The sequence below is a fragment of the Puma concolor genome, chromosome C1 (genome assembly GCF_028749965.1).
Source record: "Puma concolor isolate L17-30 chromosome C1, mPumCon1.1.hap2, whole genome shotgun sequence".
NCBI classification, from domain to species: Eukaryota; Metazoa; Chordata; class Mammalia; order Carnivora; family Felidae; genus Puma; species Puma concolor.
In genome coordinates, this window is record NC_141674.1 from 142,383,890 (window position 1) to 142,400,198 (window position 16,309).

Consider the following 16,309-nt stretch of genomic DNA (forward strand, 5'->3'; position numbering starts at 1 on the left):
TTTCATAAAAAGTTAAACATATATTTACCTTAGGACCCAGTATTCTATCCCTAGGTATTTACCCAAGAGAGATGACAGCAAATATCTAAGACTTGTACACGAATGTTCATAGAAGCTTTTTTTGGTGATAGTAAAAAACTAGAAACAACCAAAATGTCCATCAGTTGGTGAATAGCTAAACTGTAGTATATCCTTACAATGAAATATTGCTCAGCAACAAAAAAGAACGAGTTACTGATTTTTGCAACAACATAGATGAATCTCAAAATACTAAGAGTGAAAAAGAACCCAGACCACAGAATATAGTGTATGATTCCATATATATAAAATTCTAGAAAGGGTAGCCTGGGTGGCTCAGTTGGTTTAAGCATCTGACTCTTGTTTTTTGGCTCAGGTCATGATCTCACAGCTTGTGAGTTCAAGCCCCAATATCAGTGCAGAGCCCACTTGGGATTCTCTCTCTCCCCCTCTCTCTGCTCCTCCCCCCACTCATGACATCTCTGTCTGTCTCAAAATAAATAAGATTTTAAAAAACTTAAATAAAATAATAAATAAAATCCTTGAAAATGCAAATTAATCAATAGTGACCTTGGCAGATTAGCAGTTGCCTTGGTATCGGATGGTGGATGGGGCAGAGGGAGGGATTAAAAAGGAACTCAAGAAAACTTTTGTGGATAATATGTTTACTTTCTTGATTGTGGTGATGGTTTCACAGGTATAGAAATATGTCAAAATTTATCAAACTGTACATTTCAAACCTATGACTTTTATTGTATGTCAACTTATCTTTAAAAAAGTTTTTAAAAACTTTATAAGTAGAAAAAGAAAACTGAGTAAAAAATGTTTTATTAGAAAAAGAGGTCCCAGGGCAGCTGGGTGGCTCAGTCAGTTGAGCGTCCGACTTCGGCTCAGGTCATGATCTCGCGGTCTGTGAGTTCAAGCCCCGTGTCGGGCTCTGTGCTGACAGCTCGGAGCCTGGAGCTTGCTTCCGATTCTGTGTCTCCCTCTCTCTCTGCCCCTCTCCTGCTCCTGCTCTCTCTCTCTCTCTCTGTCAAAAATTAAAAAAAAAAAAACATTAAAAAATTAAAAAGAAAAAGAAAAAGAGGTCTCGAAATGAAGAGAACAGGAAGCTGTGACAATATTCAAATTAAAGGTAATGTTCTGTACTAAGGATTTGGCAGATGAATGGAGAGAAGTAGATTTTCAAGCATTTATTAAACTTTAGTAATCAGGACTTTGTTCTTGCTTGGTGGGGTGGTGGTGGTGTGAAAAGATCAGTAAAGAATGATTTCGCATTCGGAACCTGGATTGCTAATTGCCAGGAACACCAGTGTGGGAGCAAGGGTTGGCATGAAAAAATTATGAGTTTAGTTTTCAATATATTGAATTTGAAATACACTCATATAGAAATGCCCAAAAGGGTATGGAAACCAATTTGACAATAAATTTCATATATGAAAAAAAAAAGAAAAAAGAAATGCCCAAAAGGTAGTTGTGTAATGGGTCCAAAATTCCAAAGGGTGAAGTCCTCACCAGATGGATGATAACTGAAGCAAAGTATTAATTGGTGAGATCACCTAAGAAAAGTTGAGATACGATTTAAATGCTGAGGTCCAAACCGTGAGAAGTACTAATATTTCATGGTTGGGAAGAACAGAGGATCTCACTATGTAAATAGAAATTCATTTTGTTAATTCAACTTTCAAAACATATACTTAGAAATTATAATTCATCAGAATCAAAGAACTTTCAAATCCAAAAATAACCAGTCCACGGTGGCTCGCTATGAACTGGTAGACATTACCAACAGAATAGGCATTCTGCTAATAGTTGGAAGAACCACTGTTCTTAGTTATTAGGTAGGAAAACTCTATGATGGACATTTAGTCATGCGAACAATTCAACACCCCTCCCCCCCACACACAAAATAACATCTGCTCTTATAGGAATTCTCAATAAATGGCTCTCGTTTAGACTTTGCACTAATTATGGTAGTTATAATCATGTGATTAAGAAGGAAAATTAGCAGAATTCCACACGGCATTTTTAGCCTCATAAATTTGAAATAAGAGAATTTTTCAACCATATTGCTGCTCATGTTTAACCTCCCCGCACCTGGTATAATATTCCATGCTTGGAATATTTAAGCAATATACTTGTAGCTATTAATACCAGCTTTGACTGGAACCAATATAATGACTTGAGATTGTTCATTTTTGCTGAAATAAAATTTAAAAAAAGTAATCAAGTGACAGACGTATAAATGTGCTATTAGGTTTTCATGAAAGATATTTCCATGGATATTATAAATATTGAACAGAAAAGCTATAATGTTGGGCTTGTGTATAAAGCTAAATGTGAAATAATAAGTGAAAATGCAAATAAATGATTAGTTATCCATTATATATTAACTACCAAGAAATACATCCATTAAAGCTCATACATTTCATTCCTAGGGAAGTCCTAATCAGATTTAATTAACTCTTATTTTAGAAATTTCTAACAAGCTTGGTTAACTCGTTTACTGCCTAAAAGCAAATTAGAAGTAATAAGCTGGCTGCAGACAGGACCTCATTTTGAGACATGCACGTTAATGGCAGCAAGCTGTGATGACAGATAAAAAGGAATGTGAAAGAAAAAAGGTTTTAGAAAGCAGAAATCAGAGCTCCAAGAGTAGACCAGTCTGTGGCCATTTAGCGTGGAGTAACCAACTTGCTATATTTCACTGGCCTCTGATGGTAGCACTATACAATGACAAATGATTATAAAGTAATAGTCACTTTATAGTATAGTAATATTAGTATAGTAATATTATATGACATTTGTTAAAAAATATTTTAAGAGTTAAAATTGGTTAATAGCTATGATTCTATTGTTTGCAAATATTGCATATGCAGAGTTTGTTTTCTAATAATGAAAAACCCATTCATGAGTAATACTATATCTCTTTAAAGACTATTGATGATTTGTGGTTTCATATACAAAGTACTTGTTAATTGACCCTGAGATTATCTCTTTGTGTTATTTAGAACTCCTTCCTAACATCTGCCTAGCACCGCAGTTGTTTGTGTAGAATTGTCTGAGCTGGTTAGATTATTAGCTACTTGAATATAAAGAATAAAAATCAAACCCTCTAATTCATCCTTGTGTCCCCTCAACTATATTCTGCAGTGCTTAGCACGCAGAAAGTGGTCAGTAAAGAAAAGTGACTTACAATAGACACACATACATCCTTTATTCTTTTAGTGACAGTAAATAGTGTCGAAACTTATATTTGGATAACACTGTAAAAAGTAAATTCACATTAAAAAAGTCAAATATATTTAATCACAAATTCAAGTTAACTAGGAGAAAAGTCAGTTTAAATGGGGAAATGAAGAAACGTATAAATTACTGAATATCCTTAAGGAATTACAGTGCAGACAGAATTAGTGTTCCTTATTAGTAAATTTCAAGAATGTATAGATTGAAATCATTTGTTAATATTATATGTCACAGTAATTTTACAGTCTTAGGTAGATTGCAATCTGCATTTCGTGTTGAGAAAAGGCTTTAAAACCAAGTTTTGCTGCAATATGCTCCCTTACTAAATATTTTTAAATTTCTAATTAATGAGGTGCAAAATAAATGATTTTGCCCTATATATATCCAAAAGCCATGAGTCTTAGTTCTCTTAGGCAATTCCTATTTAGTTCATTTTATATTCCAGAAATTGTTAAATGGAATATTTAAAGCTTTGAGAGACACATAAATGTGTTCATAATCTTACAACACTTTTAGTCTGAAAAATATTTTCAATATCTCTACATAATAGTCATGCTCAGGTTTAGGGCTCAATCACAATATATTTGTCATTATTTAGGATTTATTCAGTAATAAATTAACAGTCGAACATCATTAATTTCATAAAAATAACACGTCCGATACACTATCAAGCATTTTTTGATGCTTATAGTAAAATACTATGAAGAGGCAGAGAGTAGATTTTACTTAATAAGAGAATGCTATTTGACTCTTGTGTGCAACTTTCATATCTACGTATAGTTTTGGGGTAATAGCAAATGAGATAATTTGTGAACAACAGACAAATCCTCAGGACTCAAATCACACCAGAAGATTAGAGGTTTCCTGTGATTAACAGAAAGTTTTTCATATCTGAAGCAGGGACAATTGGTAAACATAATAAACATTCTAGTATAACTCATGGAGGAAAGTAGATAGCAAGATGTACAAATATCAGAGCTGAATCAGCTTGATAAGCAAATAGCCAATCACTTGTTATTACTCTTTTTGTTTGTTAATCTATTAAACTTTGTTATTAATATAATAATGTGGGTGATCCTGTTTTAAATAGATGATTTTTGGAACAGGGCATTCACTCACTCATTCAACACTAAGTGTCTAAAATGTGCCAGTCACTGGCCAGAAGCAGAAGACAGAAATACAAATATGACATTCTTTCCCTTAAAAACCGTATTGTCATCTATGAAAAAAATAGTTGAAAAGCTGGACTTTATTAAAATTCAACGCTCTCCTCTGCAAAAGACAAGGTCAAGAGAATGAGAAAACAAGCCACAGACTTGGAGAAAATATTTGCAAAAGACGCATCTGATACAGGATTATTATCTAAAATACACAAAGAATTCTTAAAACTCAACAATAAGGAAATGAACAACCTGATTAAAAAAATGAGCAAGAGACTTACCAGATACCTCACCAAAGAAGATATGCAGATGAAAATAAACATATGAAGGGACAGTCAACATAATATCTCATTAGGAAAATGCAAATTTAAATAACACTGAACTACTACCACATACCTATTAAAATGGCTGCAATCCAAAACACTGACCACACCAAATGCCGACAAGGATGTGGAGCGATAGTGTTACCAAAACCCAATAAATGAGCTATGCTTGTCACTCAAAAGGCCAATACTCAAAAGACAAGCTTTGACTGGAATGGAATATGAGCTTTATCAAGAGGCTGGCCACCTGGGGAGAAGGCAGACTCTTGTCCAAAGTCCAACTCCAAAGGGTCTGCCTGGTGCCGAGATTTTTAAAGGGGTTTAATCAATTAAAGGAGTGCACTGGTCTCTGACATTTCTTGATTACATGCAGATTCGATTATGCCAGCTATAGAGTCATCTCAGTGCTCAGAAGTTGCACAAGAAGTTCTAGTTCCTTGGTACCCAGGAGTTGTGTGAGAGTACTCTGTTCTTCTGCAAAGGAGGGCAAGGTCTACAGATGCACAAAGGGAGGTCAATAAAGTCATCTGTGTGACCTTTTGCTAAAAGATTGCTGGGCTAATCAGAAAGCTGAGGGGGCTTCAACAGCACAACAGCACAACAGACTTGCTGGCCCCTATGACTTGGGAACGTTCATTCCCCAAGGCCAACAGTCTACAAATCTCCAAGAAAGTAAATTAGTTCTGTTACAGATCAAGGGCCTTAAAGTCAGCAAGCAAGGAGTGTGTTAACTTGAAGCAAATTAACCCTTAAGACCAGCTGGAGTGCTGTTATAAAGGGAACTCTCATTCATTGCCGGTAGAAATGCAAAATGGTACAAACTGTTTGGCAGTTTCTTGCAAAACTCATCATATTTTTACCATGTGATCCAGCAGTTGTACTCCTTGGTATTTATGCAGATGAACTGAAAACTCACAAGCACACAAAAACCTGCACACAGATTTATAGTTGTATTCATAACTGCCAACACCTGAAAGCAAGTGAGATCTCCTTCAGTAGGTAAATGGATAGGCTGTGGTACATTCAGACAACAAATTATTCAACACTAAAAATAGGTGAGCTATCAAGCCATGAAAAAAAACATGGAAGAGCTTTAAATGTATATTGCTAAGTGAAAGATTCAAACTAGAAAAGATACATGTTATACGATTCCAACTCTGTGACATTCTGGTAAAGGCAAAACTGTGGGGTAAAAAGATCAGTGGTTGCCAGGGGCCCAGGGAGGGGTGAAGGTATGAAAAGGCAGAACACAGATGATTTTTTAGAGCAGTAAAACTATTCTGTATATTATACGCATGGATATTTGACATTATACACCTGTTAAAACACACGGAATATACACACCAAGAGTGAACTCTACTATAAACTATGGACATTGGTGATAATGACGTGTTAATCTAGGTTTATGGATTATAACAAATAGGCCACGCTGATAGTGGTGCAGTTTAAGGTTTTAACAGTACCATGCTTACCCTAATAGAAAGAAAGATGGAGTGACAATATTGGTATTACACAAGATAGGATTTCAGACCAAAGGATTTCAGCAGGGCTAAAGAAAGTCGTTTCATAATGATAAAGGGGCCAGTTAATCAAGAAGAGATAAGAATGTTAAGACATTTATACACCTAAGAGCTGAGCCTCAAAATACATAAGACAAAACCCAGTGGGAAACACAAAAAGAAACAAATCCAACAGTTTAGTTAGATGTTTTATTACCCCTTTTCAATAACTGATTGAATAAGTAGACCAAAAAACAGTACGGACACGGAAGATTTGAACTTGATCTAATTGGGGCGCCTGGGTGGCTCAGTCGGTTAAGCATCTGACTTCGGCTCAGGTCATGATCTCACAGTCCGTGAGTTCGAGCCCCGCGTCGGGCTCTGTGCTGACAGCTCAGAGCCTGGAGCCCGTTTCAGATTCTGTGTCTCCCTCTCTCTCTGCCCCTCCCCGGTTCATGCTCTGTCTCTCTCTGTCTCAAAATAAATAAACGTTAAAAAAAAAAAAAAAACTTGATCTAATTGACATTTATAAAGCACTCCATTCAACATCAACAGAATATACACTGTTTTCAAGTGCTCACAGTACATGTACCAAGAGAAATCATAGTCCAGTTCAAAGAGAGCTGCATTTTTTCTGCATGTTGAACTGAGATGATTATCTGTGCTGTTGGGACAGAAGGTGGGGTAAAGAGAGGGTTATGTAGAGAGAGATCAGAAGTCAAAGCTTGATTCAGATACAATGGCCAAGGAACTTTACGAGGCCAGAAAAATTTAATTTCCAATTCCCAGCTATCTGTATAGTATATGCTCCCTCCCTTCACTATGTAACCCCAAAACTCAGTGCATTTCTTGTATTCACAGCTGCCTCTTATGAGCAGTAGGAGGACAGGGAAGACATAAAATAAAGGAGAAGGAAGTGCTCCCACATCTGACTTGAAGCCAGGGCAGAGATAAAGCAGCCTCAAGACTCAGAGTAACGAGAACTCAACAAAAGCAGGAAACTTGAGTCAGAAATGACTCGCACAAATGTATTTGCAAAAACCCTGAGGGCATTGGACTTTCCATAAAACATAGTTGCACAATTTGACCTGACCCAGTCCTATCCTGATGCTTAGGAGCAGAGTGACCCCAGCGAACATCTGTGTTACATTTCTTCTCACCCCAGCAGTCACCATAAGAAAAAAGAAACCATATAAATTTAACTTCTGTTGTGAGTGATTCCAAAGCCCTCTAGAAGGCAAAAGTGGCTACAAATAGTTTTTAAGCAATGATTCCATTACTACCCATCACCCAGTTAATTTGAGCAAGTGTCTCAAGAACAACAGTAACAAGGTGATGCCGGCAGTAAAATAAGAATGAGAAAAAATGTAACATATTGCTCAGGGAGGGAAAACAGACATGTAGACAAGGACTTACTTTTCAAGGTGTGCCTGAAAGCTAAACCCCAGGTGTGTGTCTGTCTGTCCCCACATATCTAACATTTTTCAACTGATAGTATGTGGGAGCAGAGAAATGCTTATCAAACTATCTTTTTGGCTAATACAGGCAGAAGGTAAAACAAAACGTGAGTTGCAGGACAGTCATGGCATATTCAAACTGTTTAAAAGCATCTTCACAGAGGGGAGGGTTTAGAGCCTTAGTTACCTAGAGAGTTCAAAAAGGATATCTCACCAAAATTCTCTGCAGTTGAATTTCTGAGAGATACTGAATGTTGGTACTACTTTTCAGTTCCTACTAGTCAGTTTTCTTGTGCAAGCTAGAAAGTTCCCTGGTCTCACTGCTTGGACCACAAGGCCGCCATGCAAAGAACATCTGCACCACCCAAGACCTCTGTGACCCCCGACTACAGTGGGACAGAGGCAGTAGTGAACCCAGGTCCCAGGGCAGGAAGGATCTTTTAACGGTCTGAAATCAGAATGTGACACTCTTACGTCTTTGGCTTGTTCTCGTCTGTATTGCCTAGATATCACTCCATAGAGTGGCGAATTGTCTAGATTACTCACCTTTCTCCCTCCAGTACCTGTCACAGTGCCTACACAGCACAAGAAGGTGCTGAATAAATAGTTGTAGAATTGGACTGTGGCCAAATTCAAAGAGCATGAACAAGTCTGAAATACAACAACAACAACAACAACAGTTTGATTCTGGCCATGACAGAAGCTTCACCCATCAAGTGGTAATAAATCAGGTGTCCCTCTGAGAGATGCAGTTGTGATTTTTCCCAGCTATCAAAGCACGACAATTCCTTAAGCTCCAGCGACATATGGCCAGCAAGGGTAGTTAATGTTACAGAGATTTAGGAAAAACCCTGTGTGGGTTTTTTGTCAGCAAAGTATGTAACAAAGTTCAAACTGTAGGCCAACCTGTGAAGGAAGCAGACAGTTTTACAAATGATCTCCTTCCTCTTTCTGTGCCTTTTTATCCTTTTCCAGCACTGATCTCCTTTTTTCCTATTTTGTTATAGCCCTCCTTCTCCCTGTTCGTCTCCTTTCACCTAAATAAGCCAGATCCACATAACCAGCAGCCAGATAATACTAAACATTTCCTATTTTACAAGAGAGCAATTGGTAAGTACATTTTTAGCAAGGTGTTATGACTGCTGAGCACGTCTTGTGTTACCCTTCTCAAGTGTTTTGCATTTGCGGTGGAAGAAACCATTTTTATCTTAACTCAAGAGAATGCATAAAAAGGGATATTTAAGGGATCAATAAATCTGGATAAACAAAATTTAAAGAGGAAGGCCATATAGTAGGGATTTTAATTCAACATGAAAAGTTTGTTTTCATTTAAACTAAGTAGGAGAAAAGGAAATCAATTTGTTTGATATGTGCTACTTTCTGCTGGCCTTAAAACAGTTAATCTAGAAGAGCATTTTCAGTGGTATAGTAAGAAATCTAAATCAAATATCTAGTAGTATCACTATGAAGTTTTACTTCATCTCTATGAAAACAGCACATAACCTTACATTTGTGTGCTTCTTTATTAGACATTAACAGAAAATGTAAATCATAGTGTGTCTTGTAAACAAACAAACAAACAAACAAACAAAAAACTACAGCAGACATGGTGGAGGATTCTCTATTTCCCCTTTGCCTTCAACTATGGCTTTGTCTCCCGATTTTTCTCTTCCCTCCCACCCACACTTTTTTTTCTGGCACTACCTCCCCTACCCCCTAAACCTTGACTAACCACCAAACCACAAGGCTTGCAAAAAACAGCTCTTGGAAAGTACTACTCTGACTGTTATCAGACAGGATGGCACCAACAATCCTGGAGAAACATGAAAACCAGAACAATCTCTAACAGCAAGTTTCTCAGCAATTAAAGACAAAACTGCTACCTGAGCCAAATCACAAAGATACATATTCCCCTCCCCTCTTTACCCTGTAAAAGTTCAGCCCTGAGTCAATTCAGTCACCTGGTCATCAGGTTTTCATTACTGTACATCAACAGAATAAAGCTTTCAAAGCCTATCTGAACTACTTAATGTGTTTTCTTTTGAAAGGCAAACCATAAGAGACTCTTAAAAACTGAGAATAAACTGAGGGTTGATGCGGGGGGCGGGAGGGGGCTGGGAGGGAGGGGAAAGTGGGTGATGGGCATTGAGGAGGGCACCTTTTGGGATGAGCACTGGGTGTTGTATGGAAACCAATTTGACAATAAATTTCATATTAAAAAAAAAAGTTGGAAATGGAAAAAAAGGAAAGTCTTAATGTGAATGTTAACATTCAAATATAAGCTTCTGTGCACTGAATAATATAAAGTCATATATATTGCAGATTTTACGAAAAATATCCTCCATGTCATTACTTCCTGGGGTCAAGACATCAGGTAGTGCCGCATAGGGGTTTGACTAAGGTGCGGCTGCTCAAAGCAGATAGTAGATTCATTTCTCCCCTCCATCTGATTCATCTATCCCCAGTTGCCTTATCTTTGCAAACTAAAATTATATCAAAAAGTAATTTGTCATGGACTCCTTTGGATCATTCCGTAACAATTTGCAGACATAACAGATCTACAAAACCTACTACTTAAAATAGAGCCATCAATCTGCTTATTCTTAAGCTATGACCAACTGCCGAATCTGCATGCATGACATAATTTTTTACTTGTTAAAAGTCCCTACTTTATTTTGATGGATTCACAGATTTCTCGAGTTGAAAAGGAGAGTATGAAAGTCATCATTCATTTCCACAATGATACTTCCCTCAGAATATACATAACAATAATAGCATCTTTACACTGCAGAGTATGTCTTACAATTTACAAAACATACAATAACTCAACCTTCCTGGTGTGAGAATGAACACAGACATACAGAGACATCCAGTCTCTCCTTAAATACTGCTTATAATGGTGGGCTCCTTACATTTAAGTCTTGTCTACTTCTTCGAATAGAAATTGTGCCAGCCAGTGAAAAACATAGTTCTCTTTACTGATAGCTGACTCTCAGTGGTTCCAATCTGTCATGTGCACAACTGAAGGAAGTCCAGTTTTCCCTGGATAATTCCTGGAAGTTCTCAGGGGTGCCTGTAGTCCTTGCTCACCCCTCTATCCAGCCTGCCTGAGATGTTTCCATAGCAACGCCAGACATTTCTACCAAGACTCTACCCCAACCTCAAACTCTGTTTCATCACTGGAACTGGACGCCTTCCCCAGAATCTCAGTCTAGAAACATGTGCTTGCTTACAAAAAACACACCTTCTGTATTATTCTCAGTCTGTCAGAGAACTTGTGGCAAGATTGCTTAGACACAGGATTATTAAGGTAGAATGGTTCTTTAGATTCACACACACATTCTCTTTTCCCTTAAGGCACAGACAGCTAGAATGATGGGGTCAAGACAAAATACAGGATTAACCACCAATGGATAAACGAGAACTGTCATTACTTTCTAGCATGCAGACCCAGTTACTGCACCTGGGCCACATTTTCTTAAATGATCTGTTCTCTCACAGGGCCAACTTTGTCTTTTCTTGCAATCTGACTTCCACAGAGCTACTCCATCAGTAATATTTTTAAAATATGCCGCAAACCTGGTTTTGGACAGGTTTAAACTGATGAGTATCATGAATACTCAGCAGAAGAAATACTGTTTGGATTCATCACCAGAAATCTGAGCTTCTGCCAGGCCAAGACTCCTTTTTACATTTCTTCTAAAAACAAAAAAGTTCTAAAAAATTAAATTAAATTAAATTTCAAGAAATCCTACATCTTATCACCTCCCACCCTTTCATTCAAGTTTTGCCCTTTGGAGAAAACTTCCTCCTTGTGAAAGTCTATTCAGATCCTAGATACCTAGGAACATTTACTTCTTTCTATCCTGAAGATACCTTCCCATTTCTCATAGGGAACAGTGATGGATCATTTATCAGGCTGGATGAGCTCTAGTTTCCTAAGGTGACCTTTAAAATGCATAGCTCCTTGGGGCGCCTGGGTGGCTCAGTCGGTTGGGCGGCTGACTTCGGCTCAGGTCATGATCTCGCGGTCCGTGAGTTCGAGCCCTGCGTCAGGCTCTGTGCTGACAGCTCAGACCCTGGAGCCTGTTTCAGATTCTGTGTCTCCCTCTCTCTGACCCTCCCCCATTCATGCTCTGTCTCTCTCTCTATCTCAAAAATAAATAAACGTTAAAAAAAATTAAAAAAATAAAATAAAATGCATAGCTCCAGCTAAAGCCCAACTCTGATGGGATATAGTTGGATGTGTCCCTGCCTTAATCTGGGTACCATATTTCTATCAAAAAGTCCTAAGATTGGTTTTTTGCCTATCTTTCAGTAATAGGAAGATACTGAACTAGTACTTTTAAATTTCATAAAGGTTAAACTCACCCTAATAAGATCACACTTCTTCACATAGTTCTCGTCAAAGTCCCCAATGACCTTCATTTGCTGAATTTAGTGACCAGATGCAACACTCCTACATCCAGCTGCTCACTGGCCAACCAAACTACCAGGTACCACAGACTTTATATGTTCAAAAGAGAAAACTATCATTCCCTCTGCTAATATGCACCACCCACACTCTTCCTCACTGGAGCCTCTCGGTTATTGTTAATGTCTTCCTTCCACTTCCTCAGACCAAACACTTTGGTATTATCCTTGAATGTTTTTTCACACCCCTTGTTGGAATTCATCAGCAAATCTGGTCAGTTCTTTCTTTTAAATATATCCAGAATTTCTGCAGCGAAGGCAGTCCTGAGAGGAAAATACATTGCAATCCAGGCCAATCTCAAGAAACGAGAAAAATCCCAAATACAAAATCTAACAGCACACCTAAAGGAAATAGAAGCAGAAAAGCAAAGACAGCCTAGATCCAGCAGAAGAAGAGAAGTAATAAAGATCAGAGCAGAAATAAACAATATAGAATCTAAAAAAACTGTAGAGTAGATCAACGAAAACAGGAGTTGGTTTTTTGAAAAAATAAACAAAATTGATAAACCTCTTTTTCTCAAAAAGAAAAGGGAGATGGCCCAAATAGATAAAATCATGAATGAAAATGGAATTATTACAACCAATCCCTCAGAGATACAAGCAATTATCAGGGAATACTATGAAAAATTATATGCCAACAAACAGGACAACCTGGAAGAAGTGGACAAATTCCTAAACACCCACAGGCTTCCAAAACTCAATCAGGAGGAAATAGAAAGCTTGAACAGACCCATAACCAGCGAAGAAATTGAATCAGTCATCAAAAATCTCCCAACAAATAAGAGTCCAGGACCAGATGCCTTCCCAGGGGAGTTCTACCAGACGTTTAAAGCAGAGATAATACCTATCCTTCTCAAGCTATTCCAAAAAATAGAAAGGGAAGGAAAACTTCCAGACTCATTCGATGAAGCCAGTATTACTTTGATTCCTAAACCAGACAGAGACCCAGTAAAAAAAGAGAACTACAGGCCAATATCCCTGATGAATATGGATGCAAAAATTCTCAATAAGATACTAGCAAATAGAATCCAACAGCATATAAAAAGAATTATTCACCATGATCAAGTGGGATTCATTCCTGGGATGCAGGGCTGGTTCAACATTCGCAAATCAATCAATGTGATACATCACATTAATAAAAGAAAAGATAAGAACCATATGATCCTGTCAATCGATGCAGAAAAGGCCTTTGACAAAATCCAGCACCCTTTCTTAATAAAAACCCTTGAGAAAGTCGGGATAGAAGGAACATACTTAAAGATCATAAAAGCCATTTATGAAAAGCCCACAGCTAACATCATCCTCAATGGGGAAAAACTGAGAGCTTTTTCCCTGAGATCAGGAACACGACAGGGATGTCCACTCTCACCACTGTTGTTTAGCATAGTGTTGGAAGTTCTAGCATCAGCAACCAGACAACAAAAGGAAATCAAAGGCATCAAAATTGGCAAAGATGAAGTTAAGCTTTCGCTTTTTGCAGATGACATGATATACACAGAAAACCCGATAGATTCCACCAGAAGTCTGCTAGAACTGATACATGAATTTAGCAAAGTTGCAGGATACAAAATCAATGTACAGAAATCAGTTGCATTCTTATACACTAACAATGAAGCAACAGAAAGACAAATAAAGAAACTGATCCCATTCACAATTGCACCAAGAAGCATAAAATACCTAGGAATAAACCTAACCAAAGATGTAAAAGATCTGTATGCTGAAAACTATAGAAAGCTTATGAAGGAAATTGAAGAAGATATAAAGAAATGGAAAAGCATTCCATGCTCATGGATTGGAAGAATAAATATTGTCAAAATGTCAATACTACCTAAAGCTATCTACACATTCAATGCAATCCCAATCAAAATTGCACCAGCATTCTTCTCGAAACTAGAACAAGCAATCCTAAAATTCACATGGAACCACAAAAGGCCCCGAATAGCCAAAGTAATTTTGAAGAAGAAGACCAAAGCAGGAGGCATCACAATCCCAGACTTTAGCCTCTACTACAAAGCTGTCATCATCAAGACAGCATGGTATTGGCACAAAAACAGACACATAGACCAATGGAATAGAATAGAAACCCCAGAACTAGACCCACAAACATATGGCCAACTAATCTTTGACAAAGCACGAAAGAACATCCAATGGAAAAAAGACAGTCTCTTTAACAAATGGTGCTGGGAGAACTGGACAGCAACATGCAGAAGGTTGAAATTAGACCACTTTCTCAAACCAGTCACAAAAATAAACTCAAAATGGATAAAGGACCTGAATGTGAGACAGGAAACCATCAAAACCCTAGAGGAGAAAGCAAGAAAAGACCTCTCTGACCTCAGCCGTAGCAATTTCTTACTTGACACATCCCCAAAGTCAAGGGAATTAAAAGCAAAAATGAATTACTGGGACCTTATGAAGATAAAAAAGCTTCTGCACAGCAAAGGAAACAATCAACAAAACTAAAAGGCAACCAACGGAATGGGAAAAGATATTTGCAAATGACATATCGGACAAAGGGCTAGTATCCAAAATCTATAAAGAGCTCACCAAACTCCACACCCGAAAAACAAATAACCCAGTGAAGAAATGGGCAGAAAACATGCATAGACACTTCTCTAAAGAAGATATCCAGATGGCCAACAGGCACATGAAAAGATGCTCAACATCACTCCTCATGAGGGAAATACAAATCAAAACCACACTCAGATATCACCTCACACCAGTCAGAGTGGCCAAAATGAACAAATCAGGAGACTATAGGTGCTGGAGAGGATGTGGAGAAACGGGAACCCTCTTGCACTGTTGGTGGGAATGCAAACTGGTGCAGCCACTCTGGAAAACAGTGTGCAGGTTCCTCAAAAAATTAAAAATAGACCTACCCTATGACCCAGCAATAGCACTGCGAGGAATTTACCCAAGGGATACAGGAGTACTGATGCATAGGGGCACTTGTACCCCAATGTTTAGAGTAGCACTCTCAACAATAGCCAAATTATGGAAAGAACCTAAATGTCCATCAACTGATGAATGGATAAAGAAATTGTGGTTTATATACACAATGGAGTACTACGTGGAAATAAGAAAGAATGAAATATGGCCCTTTGTAGCAACATGGATGGAACTGAAAAGTGTGATGCTAAGTGAAATAAGCCATACAGAGAAAGACAGATACCATATGGTTTCACTCTTATGTGGATCCTGAGAAACTTAACAGAAACCCATGGGGGAGGGGAAGGAAAAAAAAAGAGGTTAGAGTGGAAGAGAGTCAAAGCATAAGAGACTCTTAAAAACTGAGAACAAACTGAGGGTTGGTGGGGGGTGGGAGGGAGGGGAGGGTGGGTGATGGGTATTGAGGAGGGCACCTTTTGGGATGAACACTGGGTGTTGTATGGAAACCAATTTGACAATAAACTTCATATATTGAAAAAAAATAAAAAAGCAAAAAAAATAATAAATATATCCAGAATTTCTGCAAGCACATCTCATATCCCCTCCAGTACTGCCCTGATTCACAGCATTTCTCACCTGGCTTTGTACAGGGCCATACTATCTGGTCTCCCTGCTTGTCAACACAACAGCCAAATTGATCCCGTTAAAACACAAGCCAGCTCATAGCACTCTTTTCAATATTCTCTGACAGCCTGGCATCTCTTTTATAGTAAAAGCCAAAAAAGTCATTATAGTGGCCTACCAAGTCTGGCAAGCCCTGCCTCACTTTCCTTGCAATGCTCTTCCCTCACTCTCTATGCTCCAGCCACCCTGGCCTCCTTGAGTCCTTGAACACACCGAGTACACTCCAAGCTCAGGCCTCTTGGAATATTCCTTCCACAGATAGTCCCATACACTGCTTCCTCACCTCCTTTAAGTTTCCATTCAAATATCATGTTTTTGAAGAAGAAGAAGAAGAAGAAGAAGAAGAAGAAGAAGAAGAAGAAGAAGGGGGAGGAGGAGGAGGGCAAGGAGGAGGGGGGGAGGGGAAGAAAAGAAGAAGAAGAAGAAGAAGAAGAAGAAGAAGAAGAAGAAGAAGAAGAAGAAGAAGAAGAAAAAGAAGAAGAAGAGGAAGAGGAGGAGGAGGAGGAGGAGGAAGGAGTAAAAGAACTAGAGTTCTGAAGGACTACTACTAAAAATTATTT